Source organism: Oncorhynchus tshawytscha, linkage group LG18 (assembly GCF_018296145.1).
Source record: "Oncorhynchus tshawytscha isolate Ot180627B linkage group LG18, Otsh_v2.0, whole genome shotgun sequence".
Lineage (NCBI taxonomy): Eukaryota > Metazoa > Chordata > Actinopteri > Salmoniformes > Salmonidae > Oncorhynchus > Oncorhynchus tshawytscha.
This window is the reverse complement of record NC_056446.1, coordinates 27,557,261-27,574,081: the sequence shown is the minus strand read 5'-3', so window position 1 is coordinate 27,574,081 and position 16,821 is coordinate 27,557,261. Positions and strand designations below refer to the sequence as shown.

The following is a 16,821-nucleotide window of genomic DNA, read 5'->3' as shown; positions in this document are numbered from 1 at the left end:
AGGGTATGTAAACATTAAGTAGCATTGTTTAAAGTGGCTAGTGATATATAGAGGATAGAGGACACGGAGAAGGGGACAGAGACAGTGGATCCATCCAGAGAGATGACACCGGCCCCGTCTGTGGTGACAATGCGTAGGTGGGTCCCTGCCTGCATCTCTGTCTGGATGACCGTGAACCCACCCAGGGTGGTGTGGCTGACCAGGGTGATGGAAGGGTTGGCTGAAAGGGTGAAAGGCTCACCATGTACCAACATGGCCCCCTCCTGGAGCCTACCTCCAACTCCACTCTCCCCTCCACCTCAACGCTGTCTTAGAGCTCAGTGCCCTGTTACACACAAGACCGGTGTGCCGCACGCCGCCTCCCTCATGCACCTAGCAGTAGAGAAGAGTAGATATTTATTGTCTCAATCAATGATTAGACTTGCAGCAAATAGAAACTGAAGAGGAAATACCATGTTCATATATTGTAGGTTATTTGGTTTAGCCATTTACAGCGCTAGTTAAAAGTAATGCACTAGGGAAACAGGACGTCAATCCAGAGAATCCTACATAAAAAAAGTGCTACAAAAGCAATCCCAAATCCCCCGACTGTGACCAGTCCTAACCTGTCGTCGGAGGCGCGTCACGTCCTTCATGCATTTGAAAGTCTTGGTGCAGACGTCGCAGGGATACACTCTCGTCACTGTGGACGTGTCTCTGATGGATCCTCGGGTTTCAAAGGTTGGCAAAAGTCTGCTGGCAGGTGTCATAACGGTATGTCACCTCCCCCTGCACACCGTGGCTCGTCCTGGTGGTCATTGTAACAATGGAGGAGTGTAGTTATTAGAGATGTGATCAGAACAACAATGAAAATAGTTGAGATTTGAGGTTTTCTAAGAGCTTTACATTTGACAGTACATTGGGTTCCCCTCATTTGCAAACCCAACAATCCATCCAACAAACGTGTAACTAATGTGTAATGTCCAACTCCACCTACTTGATGTGCTTCAGGTAGCTATTCTCATAGTGGAAGGTCTGTTGACACTTGTCACACTTGTTTTGGTTGTCAGCATGTCTATATGATCTGGTGAGGGCACCTTCCTCACCCATTGCTTCCTTCCTGGGGAAGAAATGTGAGTCATCAGGACAATCCTCGGGTATATCTCCTTCCACATCATCGATCGTCTGTTGACCTCAGCCCCGCACCGCCCCCTCTTTTTCAGGCAGCAGCTCTGGAAGGGCCTCTCCTGCCTCCCTTCTGTGTAATAACAATAATCACCACAATCAATTGGATTTATACAGCACTTTTTCAAAATGCTTCACACACCTCAAAGCAGTCACCATAGCAACTACCTATGTATTCGCAGTGTTCTCCTCTTGACCGGCTGTCTTGGTCTGAGTGTTGTCAGGCAGATCCTCCCGTCTGCGTCTTGGTCTGGTCCTTCATCTTCCTCACGTACTTCTTCTTAGGAATGTCAACGAAGACTCTGCGGCCTGCCAGCCTGTTACTTCTCCTCCCAGAGATCTCAGCATCTTCATTGACCTCTGATCTCTCCTCCTCGGCTGTGACCGGGACCGTTGCCCTTTACAACGTCCTCTCTGGTCTTGTTGGATAGGTCGGCCTCTTGGTGGAGGCTCTTTTGGGAATTTTGTTTACTCCGACCCCCAGCACCCCCTCCTCTACATGATCCAAATCAGCCTCCATGCCTTGTGACATGGATGATTTATCCCCGTGCGGACTCGAGCTGCCTTCATCGAGAACCGAGCTGCAAGCCTCCATAAGGCTTTAAAGGCTTTCATAAGGCTTTTACACTCAAACAGTGTCGCCACTTCACACGCCAATCTTGTCTTCAGCAAACTTTTCATCCACCTCCAGTTTGCCAGTGTATATATATTCCAAGAACCAGGTATAATCAGTGTTTCAGACATTCCCCAGGAATAGTTTCTTAGGTGGGTCCGGGGCCAGTAGGATGTTCTTGAAGTAGCCGCTGGAGGCAGCTCGTACCACCTGGTGAGCCTCAAATTCCTCCAGCCCACCATGGAAGGCCACCTGGTCTGTGACATCACACAGGTGGCTGTGCAGTCTCAGCTGGTGAATTGACTGAAGAATGTCTTCATGGTGGGAGGCTGAGGAGAGCTGGACCACTTGGTCACTCATGTTTCATACTGTCAGTAGTGGAAAAAGTACCCAATTTTCATACTTGAGTAAAAGTAAAGATACCCAAATAGAAAATGACTCAAAAGAAAGTGAAAGTTACTGTAAAATACTACAAGTAAGCCTCTAAAAGTGTTTGATTTTAAATATACTTAACTATCAAAAGTAAATGCAATTGTGAAAATATACTTAAGTATCAAAAGTAAAAGTATAAATAATTTTAAATTGCTCAAATTGTTTTAAATTTACAGCCAGGGGCACACTCCAACACTCAGACATAATTTAAAAAGAAGCATGTGTGTTTAGTGAGTCCGCCAGATTAGAGGCAGTAGGGACGACCAGGGATGTTCTCTGTTTAGTGAGTCCGCCAGATTAGAGGCAGTAGGGAGGACCAGGGATGTTCTCTGTTTAGTGAGTCCGCCAGATTAGAGGCAGTAGGGACGACCAGGGATGTTCTCTGTTTAGTGAGTCCGCCAGATTAGAGGCAGTAGGGAGGACCAGGGATGTTCTCTGTTTAGTGAGTCCGCCAGATTAGAGGCAGTAGGGAGGACCAGGGATGTTCTCTGTTTAGTGAGTCGGCCAGATTAGAGGCAGTAGGGATGACCAGGGATTTTCTCTGTTTAGTGAGTCGGCCAGATTAGAGGCAGTAGGGAGGACCAGGGATTTTCTCTGTTTAGTGAGTCCGCCAGATTAGAGGCAGTAGGGAGGACCAGGGATTTTCTCTGTTTAGTGAGTCCGCCAGATTAGAGGCAGTAGGGATGACCAGGGATGTTCTCTGTTTAGTGAGTCCGCCAGATTAGAGGCAGTAGGGAGGACCAGGGATGTTCTCTGTTTAGTGAGTCCGCCAGATTAGAGGCAGTAGGGAGGACCAGGGATTTTCTCTGTTTAGTGAGTCTGCCAGATTAGAGGCAGTAGGGAGGACCAGGGATGTTCTCTGTTTAGTGAGTCCGCCAGATTAGAGGCAGTAGGATGACCAGGGACTCAGGATTTTAGAGGCTCTGTTTAGTGAGTCCGCCAGATTAGAAGCAGTAGGGATGACCAGGGATGTTCTCTGTTTAGTGAGTCCGCCAGATTAGAGGCAGTAGGGATGACCAGGGATTTTCTCTGTTTAGTGAGTCCGCCAGATTAGAGGCAGTAGGGATGACCAGGGTTTTCTCTGTTTAGTGAGTCCGCCAGATTAGAGGCAGTAGGGATGACCAGGGATTTTCTCTGTTTAGTGAGTCCGCCAGATTAGAGGCAGTAGGGATGACCAGGGATTTTCTCTGTTTAGTGAGTCCGCCAGATTAGAGGCAGTAGGGAGGACCAGGGATTTTCTCTGGATCGTTTTCCAGTCCATATAAGCATTCAAAATATAACTGGTACTTTTTGGTGTCAGTGAGAAATATTGGAGTAAAAAGTTCATTACTTTCTTTAGGAATGTAGTGAAGTAAAAGTTGTCAAAAATGTAAATAGTAAAGTAAGGTTCAGATTTCCCCCCAAAAAGACAAAAAATAGTACTTTAAAGTATTTATACTTAAGTTCTTTACACCACTGCATACTGTTGTTAAACAAATGCTACAAGAACATATCAATAATCATGCAACGTAATAGCAATCAACTTCTGGCTGAAGTGAACTCTTTTTTTAAAATAGTGACCATCATGTAACTTCTCAATTAGTGTGACCATATGAATTATATCTATATATTAACATAGCTAGTTAGCTATCAAACTATAATGGTTTAGGCCCATGCTTGGGGTTATCTAGTTAGATATATAGTTAGGTGGCTGGTTAGCTAGCTAGACGGTTGGAAAAAGCTACGTTAGGTAAGATCAGAAACGAGTTTGACAATCAGCTGCTTATTGTTTTCACTGGCTAGCCGTCAAAACACTGTATGCGGGGAAATGTCATATACTTGTAGCTAGCTAGTTCATTTAATAGCAAACAAATGAGTTAGCAGCAAGCTAAACTAGCTAGCTAGAAAAAAAGCCATGGCAACAATCTGACTAGTCAAAGACAGAAAAACGATTGATGGTTGTTTTTCAATAAAGCACTTTATCGTGCAGTGTTTCAATGTTATGATCAGCAAGCAACAGTGAACTATGTGCAACGAACGTGTACGCATCTCAACCAGCTATTATACCGTAAACTCGGTAAAATGACAGCCCTTCACAGATCCATCGTAACGAAAGTATTTTCTGTCAAATCTGCACCCGATATCGAGAGATGCGTTTTAACCACGGCCATTTGGATAGATTCGGTCCACTTCAGCTGATGTGGGATCATTTCTTAATACCTGTATAACCCCCCCCTAATACAGATCAGGGTGTCTCAATATCTTTTCAAATTGAATACATTTCCTTCGTCATTACGCAGAAGAAAAACAAAACATTTTGAGAAACATGTCTTTTGAATGGCCAGCCTTGAATTCAGAGATTAGAGAATGACATTCCTTTTTTAAAATCAGTATCCACATGGTGGTGCCATTTAATTGTATTTCAATGTTCATCAGGCCTGAAGACCTGGCCTTGCCTCGGCAGAGACTATTGGCCTTTAAGGCAGCTCTTGGATAAGTGCAAACACTGTAGTTATAGTCTTCTTCAGTCTGGACCTTGATTATTTGAATTCTGGGTGTTAGTGCTGGGCTGGAACAAAAGCCTGCACACCCAGGACTTGAAGTTGGAGATCCCTGGTATTCTCATGTATTAATTTATTGTAAAAGTTGGACATTTTGCCTGAGAGGAGCAATAAAACAGAAGCCTTGATAGTTGATTCAACTTGAACCCCATCCACCTCACAAATCAGCCCCATGTTTTCCATAATGTAGTCTGTTATTCCAAGGTTGTATGCTAAGCTACTTTAGGAGGAATCACTGGGGGCCTGTGAAGCTGCCAGTGTTTTTTTATTGACAGAGGAAATCCATATACCTTACATTTCCCATAATGACTTCTGCAAGCATTCGGCCTCTTCCGGTGGTGGTGAGTCATCCTGCTAGTGCTCTACTAAGGGCAGGATGCTGTGGTTTTCAGCTCTGGCCTGGAGGCTAGCCACCACCTCTGCCTGTCTGCTGTGTCGGGACGCACGCACGCACACACACACACACACACACACACACACACACACACACACACACACACACAAACACGTACTCAGACGCACACAAGTATGCACACACACCTGTTGCATCTCAAAGTATTCCCTATTCCCCATGTAGTGCACTACTTCTGACCAGAGCCCCCCCCCCTGCATTCGGCTATGTTTTCTCTGCCACAGGGCAAGACTCCTCCATGCAACCAAAATATCACCGCTGACGTCGAGTGGTACACAAACAACGGGACAAAACATCCACTGTGTGAGAGGAGAAAACAAACCCCCAAACGTTGAAAATACATTTTCTGTTGGGGGTTTTAGAGGACATTCTCATAAACACTCAGTGGCTAAAGGGAATTCAGGCAGGGTTTGTCAGCTGAGGTCATGCAAACACTTTGATTTGGAGCAGGTTAGACTGTGTCCCCGTAAGACCTCTCCATAATTGCCTGGTAGCCTACGTTGAGTCATAATTCAAGCAGATGATGAACTAAAAGGCTGTCGGTGAAGACCAGAACTTTACATGGAGCTGTGCTACTGGCCCCTCTCTCTCTCTCTCTCTGTCTCTCTCTCTGTCTCTCTCTCTCTCTCTCTCTCTCTCTCTGTCTCTCTCTCTCTCTCTGTCTCTCTCTCTCTCTCTCTCTCTCTCTCTCTCTCACTCTCTCTCTCTCTCTCTCTCTCTATCTCTCTGTCTCTCTCTCTGTCTCTCTCTGTCTCTCTCTCTCACTTTCTCTCTCTCTCTCTCTCACTTTCTCTTCTCTCTCTCTCTCTCTCTCTCTCTCTCTCTCTCTCTCTCTCTCTCTCACACACACCCCGGGGCTAATGCCAGACCGAGCCGACTCTGTCCAACTCTGCATTCATTCTGTGTTGACTCTCAATTCTGTCTCATTGAGAAGTGTACCCTGTTTTATGAAATAACTTATTAATGAAGGCTCTTGAATAGCCTACAGTAACACTTTATATACGGAACATAGCGGACTTAAAAATGTTATATTCCGTCTTTGTTTAGCTTGTGGAGATGTGGGGGAGGCTTATAGTTGTTTTTGTGAATTAATCTTTACCCATAATTACAGTATGTAAGCCATGGAACTGGAGCCAGATAGGTCACTGAAAATGCACTGTGTTTCTGTAGCTCTATCAAGGCTAAGGCCCTGACTCCCCGATACGCCTTATAACTGCCAGGATACACACAGGCCATTCCAGATCTGTCACACACATACACACGCACATGCACGGACACATGTACGCACGTACAGACACACACACACACACACACACACACACATGCCGTTCTGACCTGTCACTAGTAGCTTCTCTCACCGTCTAACTCTCACTCGATCCCTTTTTCCTTCTTTCTTTAGTGGCTGGATTCCAAACCACAGACAGGCTGTCCAGCAGTGGAGGCTGATGGGAGGAGCTATAGGAGGACGAGCTTATTGTAATGGCTGGAATGGAATCAATGGAACGGAGTCAAACATGTCTCCACTCCATTAATTCTGTCCTCCTATAGCTCCTCCCTCCAGCCTCCTCTGCTGTCCAGAATATAGCTGCAACTCATTAAGTAGACATACAATTAGAATGTACAATTAGAATGATTCAGATGTTGGACAGTAGGACAATGTTTCTTCTATTTTTCTTCTCTTTTTGTTTTTTGCAAGAAACACAAAGCAGTCGGGGGCAATTGACAATGACATTTTGCAATATATTGCAACCTCTATTTAGTTCAAGCTATGAGTGCAGATAAAGTTGTTTTGGAGAGTGACATGTAGGAGGGTGGGGACATTAATAAATATGAATAGACAAACAGTCAGGGTCCTTCCAGATCTGGCCCTTCATTCCCCTGAGTGCTTTGTGACAGACAACCGCACACGGATAAAGAACACACTGATAAAACTAGGAGCACAATATCTATCCATCCCTCTATAAATAGTTTCTATAGCCTTCGGAAAAGCGACGTTTTTCTCGACTGAGTCGGAAATAACTTTCCTTTCATTGATGAAAAGATAGAATGGCATTCAATGGTGAATTTACTTTCAGAATGGCCTCCGGGTCACTGGCTCTGTTCAACAGTGCTCTCCTCCCTCGGTCTCTCCTTGAGCTGTCTTTGTGTGGCTCTATAGTGTAACTGTATACAGCTCTTAGCACCTCAGGAGAGACAGACACCAAGTTTATGTGCTGCTCAGAAATAGCACCTTTATCAGTGCATGAAATACCAACCACCTTAGCCATTGAGAATGTGTGGGAGGTTAGAGGAGACATTTTGTGTGGTTATGACATTATGTTGTGACAGAAATACATGGACATTGTAATTGATGATATGTGTAAGTGGATTATGTCAACTCCTTTCTGTATATATTTTTTAAGGTAACTGCTGATGAAATGTCAAAATGATTGAAGGACTATCCAATTATTTATGTTCTATCCAAGTGCCTAGATGTTGGAGACAGTGATACAATAAAACATTTGCACTTGGGTTCATCATGTTCCTTTTTCTCATGAAGTCCTCTCGCAGTTGTTGACAGATAGCAAGTGTTTCCTGGTTTAGCATAAACACAGCAGCAGGTGGTGTCACCTCCTCACTCTTTCCCAGCATGCAGTTCTACTATCTGAACACATTCCCAGAGAGTCGAAACTTCACAACTACCTCTCCATTGGTATATCTACATCCATCCGTTCCTCCCCCTTCCTTCCTCCCTCGCGTCTTCTCCCTCTCTTCCATAGTTTGCATTATTAGTCTGTCTCCCGGCCTCCTCCGCTTGGGCCTCTATGGTCAAACACACACACCCTCCCCCATTGCGGGGCGTGAGGCTTCCTCCTGCCGTTTGTTTCATTGGCGGCAGCAGGAATTTCATGGTTGGTTAGAGACCAGAGTTCTGGAGGCTGGCCAGCTGCTCTACATAGACTCTCTCTCTCTCAACTCAACCTCCTCCCTATATCTCTCTACATTATCTCTCTCAACTCAACCTCCTCCCTATATCTCTCTACATTATCTCTCTCTCCCTCTCTCTCAACTCAACCTCCTCCCTATATCTCTCTACATTCTCTCTCTCTCTCTCTCTCTCTCTCAACTCAACCTCCTCCCTCTATCTCTCTACATCTCTCTCCTTCCTTCTAGACTCACCCTTTCTTTACCTCTCTATCTCTCAATCCTCCACATCAACCCCATACTTACCCTCTTCATCTCCATTTCTCCCTTTCCTCTCTTCCCTCTCCCGCCTTCCTCCCCTTTCTGTCTCTTTCTCTCTCTTTGCCTCTAGTTCATCTCTCTTTTGCTTCTTCCCTTACTAGCTCTCTCTCCCTTTCCACAGCAGCCAGACTAACCCTCTTTTTTTCTCTCATTCTTTTCCTCCCTCTTCCCTCTCTCCTTCCCTGCCCCCAAAGTCAGAAATATCCTGTGGTTTAGGTTTGATCCCTCCGGATACGCCTTCACATAGAACACACACACACACACAACACACACACACACACACACACACACACACACACACACACACACACACACACACACACACACACACACACACACACACACACACACACACACACACACACACACACACACACACAACCACACTCGTAAACTCATAACTCCTGTGCGGCAGCTTCTCACAGAGGGGTGTTGCAGGGCCTGGTTAACCCTTCGTTCACCCATCCTAGAGCTGCACAACGAGGCAGCAGTCCAACTCTTGTATAACCAGCTTGATGAATTAACAGTGGTTATCTGGTCATCCCTTCATCCGCTCACTGTTTTATTGACAAAAAAGAAAAGACTCGTCCCAAGAAAAAGAAATCCCAAATGTTATTTGGGCAACACACGACAGTACCGCTACACTCTGCTTGTTGACACAACAGCTCAGATGGAGTGGTTTTCAAATACGCAACTGTTCAAACCATTTCATTCCGCCATATTTCTTCCACCTATCCAGAGCAATCAGACTTTTTTGCAATGAAATACAAACAACCTGTGTATAGTTCATTTTATTGGATTCATTGCCCAAGGGTCCTTTTGTCTGAATTTTGCTGACTGAATAGGGGAGTGAATGAGGCCATAGAGAAGGGGACAATGTTTTGAAATTAAACCCAGCCGAAGCAAGTATCTCCATATGTGTTAACAGGTTCCTGTATTTACGGTTGCTAGTTCTTTAACCCTGAAGCAGCTAAAGGACAGCTTGCTGACCTACAGAACATTCCTCTCTACTCTGCTGAACACAGCTAAATCCTTCTATGTTTTCCCAGGCGTCATCTTGGATTAGCTGTTCGATTAAACTTGTTATCCCTTGAATTACCTCATGATATAGACCAAATATGGAGAGAGAGAGAGAAAGAGAGAAAAAGAGAGAGAGTGACAGAAAGAGAAAGAGAGAGACTTAAAGAGAGAGAGAGAGAGAGAAAGAGAAAGAGAAAGAAGAGAGAGAGACTTAAAGAGAGAGAGAGAGAGAGAGAAAGAGAGAGAGAGAGAGAGAGACCGAAAGAGAAAGAAAGAAAGAGAGAGAGAGAAAAGAGAGAGAAGAGAAAGAGAGAGAGAGAGAAGAGAGAGAGAGAAAAGAGAAAGAGAGAGAGAAAGAGAGAGAGAGAGACTGAAAGAGAGAGAGAGAGAGAGAGAGAGAGAGAGAGAGAGAGAGAGAGAGAGAAAGAAAGAAAGAAAGAAAGAAAGAAAGAAAGAAAGAAAGAAAGAAAGAAAGAAAGAAAGAAAGAGAGAGAGAGAGAGAGAGAGAGAGAGAGAGAGAGAGAATGTGTATCTACTGGATGTCTGCTAAAACATACACACCAACAGGTAGACTATTGGACAGTCAGTAAAGAGGACCGTTCCATTTGATCCACAGAGGAGACACACAGTTACACATGCATCAAATAGGATCCCACCACCATGACTAAGATATATCAAACCACATTTATACTTGATTAAATCCACACAGACAGACATTACCATCAGAACACAGAGGCAGTAGTCTCATCATTCTACGACCTGACATTTTGATCTGGTATGGGAAATGATCTGTCCAATTATTTTTCTATTCAGTAGATGGACCACTCATGAGGGTTTGGGTTGGAAGATTATGGGGAACATGACCTGCAAACACAATCCACATTCAGTATAGAGCTACTGTGTGTGTGTGTGTGTGTGTGTGTGTGTGTGTGTGTGTGTGTGTGTGTGTGTGTGTGTGTGTGTGTGTGTGTGTGAGAGAGAGAGAGAGAGAGAGAGAGAGAGAAAGGCAGTGATACTTGTCCTTTTATGGATGGTCACCCTGAGAATGTGGCCTCAGTAGCATTAGATGTAAATCTTTTCCATATTAGCTTGCTGAGCCCCATAGCGAATCACCTCTTTAAAGCTGGCAGGTATGCTGTGCTGCAAATCCCATTGGAGCCCGCTAAGAATCACGATCACAGAGATGTCAAACCGGCACATTGCCTCTTAATTACACATATCCACATATTGATATATAGACATATAGACCAACTAAGTAGCTCCTCCATTCCACCCCTCTACTTGTGAATAGTGAGACAGCCTCTAGCTATAAAATGTAAGATAACACTGATATAATATGTTGCAACTGCCGAGAGGAAATATGGTGGGGTGAGATGTGCAGATAAAGACGTTATTGTCATCATTCTGTGCATGATGTTAGCTTCAGGAGTACTGGATCCCTGTGCAGACGTTTGGAATTGGACAGAGTGTACTGTTGTGACTATTGAGCTGTGTGTGTGTGTGTATGTGTGTATGTGTGTGTGTGTGTGTGTGTAGCCTGTTAGAGATGGAGGTGAAACCAACCTGTTTTCCCTCATGAAGGAAAAGCCCTATGTTCCCTATGGTTCCAGCCAGAGCCGAGTTGCCATGGTGACACTTCTATATTGTCACAGTTGTTTTCAGTGGGATTCCCTGTGTGTGGGTGTGTGTGTGTGTGTTCTTGCGTGCATACGTTCGTCCTTGTGTGTGTGTCTGTGTGTGTGTGTTTATGTGTTTGTCTGTCTCCCTTCAGCACAAAGACTCAGGTCATTGTGATGCTGCGCAGGGATGACACACACACTTCCCTGCAGCTCTAAGACACACACCTTTTTATAATGACACAACACACACACACTAAGACACACACTTCTGCCATTCAGCTAAGATACCTATTTCTTAAACACAGGAAAGAGTCACAGAGAGAAACAGAACTGTTGTCTGTCACTGCAAAACACATCTACGGTATATGGGAGGAATGACTGATGCCTCGCACCTTTATAATATTGTCTTTGATGTGTTTGATGCCATCTGCCCACTCCTAATCTGTTGAATATCTTTGCTGCTATAGTAACCAGCAGCATGGAAATAGATAGTGTTTTATTTGAATGCACTGTACCTGAAGGGAGCTTCATCTTTAGATAGACCTATAGTGTCTGTAGTTCCCTGTCATCAGAGGTCACTCTTCTTCTCATGTAGATCTCTGACCCTTTACTACTGTTTCCTGCTTGTCACACACACCAGATGTCCAGCCCTCTGTGTGTGTGTGTGTGTGTGTGTGTGTGTGTGTGTGTGTGTGTGTGTGTGTGTGTGTGTGTGTGTGTGTGTGTGTGTGTGTGTGTGTGTGTGTGTGTGTGTGTGTGTGTGTGTGTGTGTGTGTGTGTGTGTGTGTGTGTGTGTGTGTGTGTGTGTGTGTGTGTGTGTGTGCGCACGTGTAGCGTTATGGAGGCAGATGGGTAAAAAAACATCCACTGGTCCACATCTGTGTCTGCTATGGCGTGACAATGTCAAACTGTGCTTGTTTCAACCTATTTACAATATCTAACAGGGGAGGTCAATTAACAACAATTTATGATTTAAAATGATGTTGCTATGGTTGCCAACAGATACACAAACACATTGGTAACCAGGTCACAAGGTCAGACAAGGTCAGACCAAGGAGGTAAGAAACCTCACAGAGACCAGAGAATGACTGGACCAAACAAAGAACGGTATTCAGCAGCATTCCTGCCTTACTGTGTCCAATCAGAAAGGATCCTTGAGGTTGAGAAAAGGTTGAGCAATCCTGAGGTGCACCATGTTCTGTCTTGTTGTGGTGCAATGCAGTGGGCACCTGGGTTTCCATTCTAGACAAGAATGACATGCAGTGATTCAAGGCCGAGAATGGACTGTTCCGAATAGAAGATGTCTATCATCTTAATATGAGAGCGTCTCAGAGGGCTTTAAAGAGACAGTGCAAGATGTTGCCCTTTTTCTACTCACCCAGAGTCAGATGAACTCGTGGATGCCATTTGTATCTCTGTGTCCAGTACGAAAGAAGAGGTTGTTTCTTTAGCCATTGCTAACTAGCGTTGGCATGCTAGCTGTTCCGGTATACTTTCAGTCATTACACTAACTAGTTAGCATTGGTTAGCAAAACTACCTCCAATTTCCTTCATACTGGACGCAGAGATATAAAATGGTATCGAGTTAATCTGACTCTGGATAAGTGGAAAAAAATCTTGCCATATCCCTTTAATAATCTTGATGATCTCCAGGGGTAGACCCCCTGCAGTTGGCCCACATTCATCCAGCCAGCACTCTCCATCTCCAGTCTCCCTTCTGGGCTTCAAACACTCATACACACAGACTCATCCCAGGAGTCAAGTCACGCAGGTCACACACACGCACACACACACGCACGCACGCACGCACGCACACACACACACACACACACACACACACACACACACACACACACACACACACACACACACACACACACACACACACACACACACACACACACACACACACACACACACACACACACACACACACACACACACACACACACACACACACACACACACACACATACACACACACACACACACACAGTGTGTAATGAGGCTCCCCTATTCTGTATGCTTGTCAGTCAACGCTTGGTTCTCGATGTCCGATGCACCTATGGTGGGAGAAGCCCACTGCCGTGGGTGTGTGTATGTGTATGCGTGCGTGTGTGCGCGCGTGTGTGTGTGCGCGTGTGTGAATGGAATATACATGTGATGGGGTAGGATGACTCATAGCCAGCCCGGTCTGTCAGGGAGTGACTTTAAATATTATTATTATGGCATCACAGATCCAGCCAGTATGGGGACTTCCAGGGAAGAGATGTACTGACACATCTGTAATAATCAGAGTCTGTTGCAGGTGAATTGGAAAACAAATACAAATGCAAATGAGTTCAGAAAACAGGTTTCAGTCTGCTGACCTTCATCAGAGAAGCAGTTTAGAGGAATCCTCTCTGCAGTAGCCTGCTTTCAGTCACCTGTCTACCGTTTCTAACTAATATGTCTGGTGTTCACTGTGGTGTAAAATGGCTGCCATTCATCATCCAGACTTCTCCTGTCATGGGAGGTGTGGACGATGTCTAATCAGATATTTGACCAGCCTCTTTCAGACATCACTGACTTATTTCCTCACTGATTCATTCAGCAGGATGGGGAGACTAGCCTTATGATGCCTTATGATGCCTTATGATGCCTTATGATGCCTTATGATGCCTTATGATGCCTTATGATGCCTTATGATTACAGATGAAGGAAATAATTCATAAAATATCTGGTTCAATAATCAGAAAATATGAATGTGTGTGTGCATGTGTGTGTGTGTGTGTGTATGTGTATGTGTGTGTGTGTGTGTGTGTGTGTGTGTGTGTGTGTGTGTGTGTGTGTGTGTGTGTGTGCGAGTGCGAGTGTGTGTGCGTGTGCGTGCGTGTGTGTGTGTGTGCATGTGTGTGCGTGCGTGCATGTGTGTGCGTGCCTGTGCGTGTCCGTGTGTGTGTGTGTGCAGAAATGAGGTTGTGTGTGTGTGTGTGTGTGTGTGTGTGTGTGTGTGTGTGTGTGTGTGTGTGTGTGTGTGTGTGTGTGTGTGTGTGTGTGTGTGTGTGCATGTGCGTGTGTGTGTGTGTGTGTGTGTGTGTGTGCAGGAATGAGGTTGTGTGTGTGTGTGTCTGGGGCTGGTTCCTCGAGTGTTGCCGTTTGAAGAGGATGACTCATCCCTGAGAGACCCCAAGGAGGGTGAGGTGGTGATTCACCCTGCTGCAGAGAGTGTGTGTGTACCTGTTTTACCATATTCTTGATTACCAAAAGTCCTCACAAGAATAGTAAACTAACAAAACTTCAGAGATGCGAGGACATTTTGCTGGTCCTTACATATAAAAAGCCTATTTTAGGCTAAGGGGTTAGGGTTAGGATTAAGGTTAAGGTTAAGGTAAAACTGGAGACTTGGTGAGTACAAGGTCCCTCAGCAGAAAGAATAGACATATTAAAAATCTTAGAGGTTATTAGAGATTCTACTGGAGCCTGACAAAAAGAGTAACAGAGCATATTAAAATCCTACATGACCTTCATTCTGCAGAGGTTTCACTTTATTAGCAAAGGTAGCTTCTACTTAGTAAGAACCTGCCCTGGCCTCGAGTCTGATGAGTTGTCATTGCAAGCCCTGGATCTGGCTCTATTCAACAGAAGTGCACTACACGTGAAGTAGGGTACCCACCATATGAGAAGCACCAGTGTGATATCTGTGTCAGCTAGTTGTTTGTCATTGATCAGAGTGCAACCTCGCTGTGTTGGGGGAGCACTAGAGAACGCCATTAATCACCACTGGGATTATAAGTTTTGTGTGTGTGTGTGTGTGTGTGTGTGTGTGTGTGTGTGTGTGTGTGTGTGTGTGTGTGTGTGTGTGTGTGTGTGTGTGTGTGTGTGTGTGTGTGTGTGTGTGTGTGTGTGTGATTGAGTGGTGCGTGCTATGTATGATAGAGGCATTTTCCTTGGCTGCATCTCAATATAGTAGCATCCTCTCCTTCTATCCTCCAAATTAACTGATGTGAAATGTGATGAAAACAAATTCCCTATAGGCATCCTCCATATCGGTTTAACCAAGCAGAAAGATACTCAGTTAAATACATCCCACAGGCTTCTGGGTATATCGGCAACTGAGATTTGAGACTTACATAAACACACTTACGAATGAACGCACGCACACACACGTTCACACACACACACACACACACACACACACACACACACACACACACACACACACACACACACACACACACACACACACACACACACACACACACACACACACACACACACACACACACACACACACACACACACACACACAGGTCTGAGATCCCGAGGGTCACCTTGAGCCGCACAGATTGGTTGTGGTCTGATAGAAGTCTCAGTGCTGCCAAATTAGTCACACACACAGCATCTGTTTGGGATTCTACAATCTCACTTTCTCTCTCACACCCCCACTCTCTCTCTCTTCCTTCCTCCCCCATCTCTCTCTCTCTCCCCATCTCTTGCTACCTCTCCCCTCTCTTCCTACCTCACTCCCCCGCTATCTCTCTCTTTCTTCCTACCTTCCTCCCACCATCTCTTGCTACCTCCCCCTCTCACTCTCACATGTAGTGGAAAGTTGTTTTACCAGATCACCATGCACAGCTGCCCTTTTACACTCCCTCATTACAGAGTTTTAAGTACAGTTCTGCTTTTAACCACAACTTATTCTTATACTTCCCTGCTCCCAGATGCATGACTTCCCCACAGCTCATATGAATGCATGACTTCAGCTTTTCACTCCCATGAATGAGTCTAATGGTCTGCTTCAATGAGTGTGTGAGACAGGGTTTCTACATAACATTCAAAGAGATTATATTGGTTGTATAGAAGGGATTACTGATTGTAGACTACCAGCTGCAGCAATAATACACTGCAAATGTCTTCCACATCTGTCTTGTCTACTATACTCTTCTGAAAAAAAATGCTATTTAGAACCAAAAAGGGTTCATCGGCTGTCTTAATAGGACGAACTTTGAAGGTAGAACCCTTTTGGTTCCACATCAAATCCTTTTGAGTTCCATGTAGAACCCTTTACACAGAGAGTTCTACCTGGAACCAAAAAGGGTTCTCCTATGGGGACAGCCGCAGATCCCTTTTGTAACCCTTTCTTGTAAGGGTGTACAGAATGTATTGTCCATGGTGCCTTGTTACATTCACTTGAAACACAAACACAGTGTGCATACTGTATATATATATCAGTGTGTCTGTCTGTCTCACTCAGTCAGTTGACCCAACAGCATACAGTGATTAGTAATGAATAATGTCTACATCTGTCACCTAGAGCTGGTCGGAGAGCTGCACACGCACGCACACACACACACACACACACACACACACACACACACACACACACACACACACACACACACACACACACACACACGCACGCACGTACGCACGCACACACACTGCTTTCTCTTGTGTAATGCTCGGGAGAGAGAGCTGGGTACTCTTCTAGCGACTCGCCACTGGCTGCGTTGGCATGGAAACTCCAGCTGAGCCAGGGAGCACTCTGTTCGATAGACAAATAGGTCACATGGAGAATGGCACACACACACACACACACACACACAGGGTAACACAACATACATACTCAATGCCTATGGTAGGAGCATAGTATTACCATGACAGCACAGCATGGAAATCCCATGGGAATCTACTAAACTGTACAATCCCCCAAAACAACATTAATCATATGATGATATCACAGGCGTCTGGTTGCACCTTAATTGGGGAGGACGGGCTCATAGAAATGGCTGCAATGAAGTAAATGGAATTGCA

The 16,821-nt window shown here is 45.0% G+C and overlaps 1 long non-coding RNA gene across 1 annotated transcript; it reads right to left on the bottom strand.

The window, feature by feature from the left end:
- Positions 1 to 3: 3 nt before the first annotated feature.
- On the bottom strand, positions 4 to 2,436 carry LOC121839935. Its single transcript, XR_006079242.1, has 3 exons — positions 1,086 to 2,436; positions 606 to 787; positions 4 to 372 (listed from the first exon to the last, which is right to left on the bottom strand). It is a non-coding gene; the product is annotated as an uncharacterized LOC121839935 (long non-coding RNA).
- Positions 2,437 to 16,821: the final 14,385 nt, after the last annotated feature.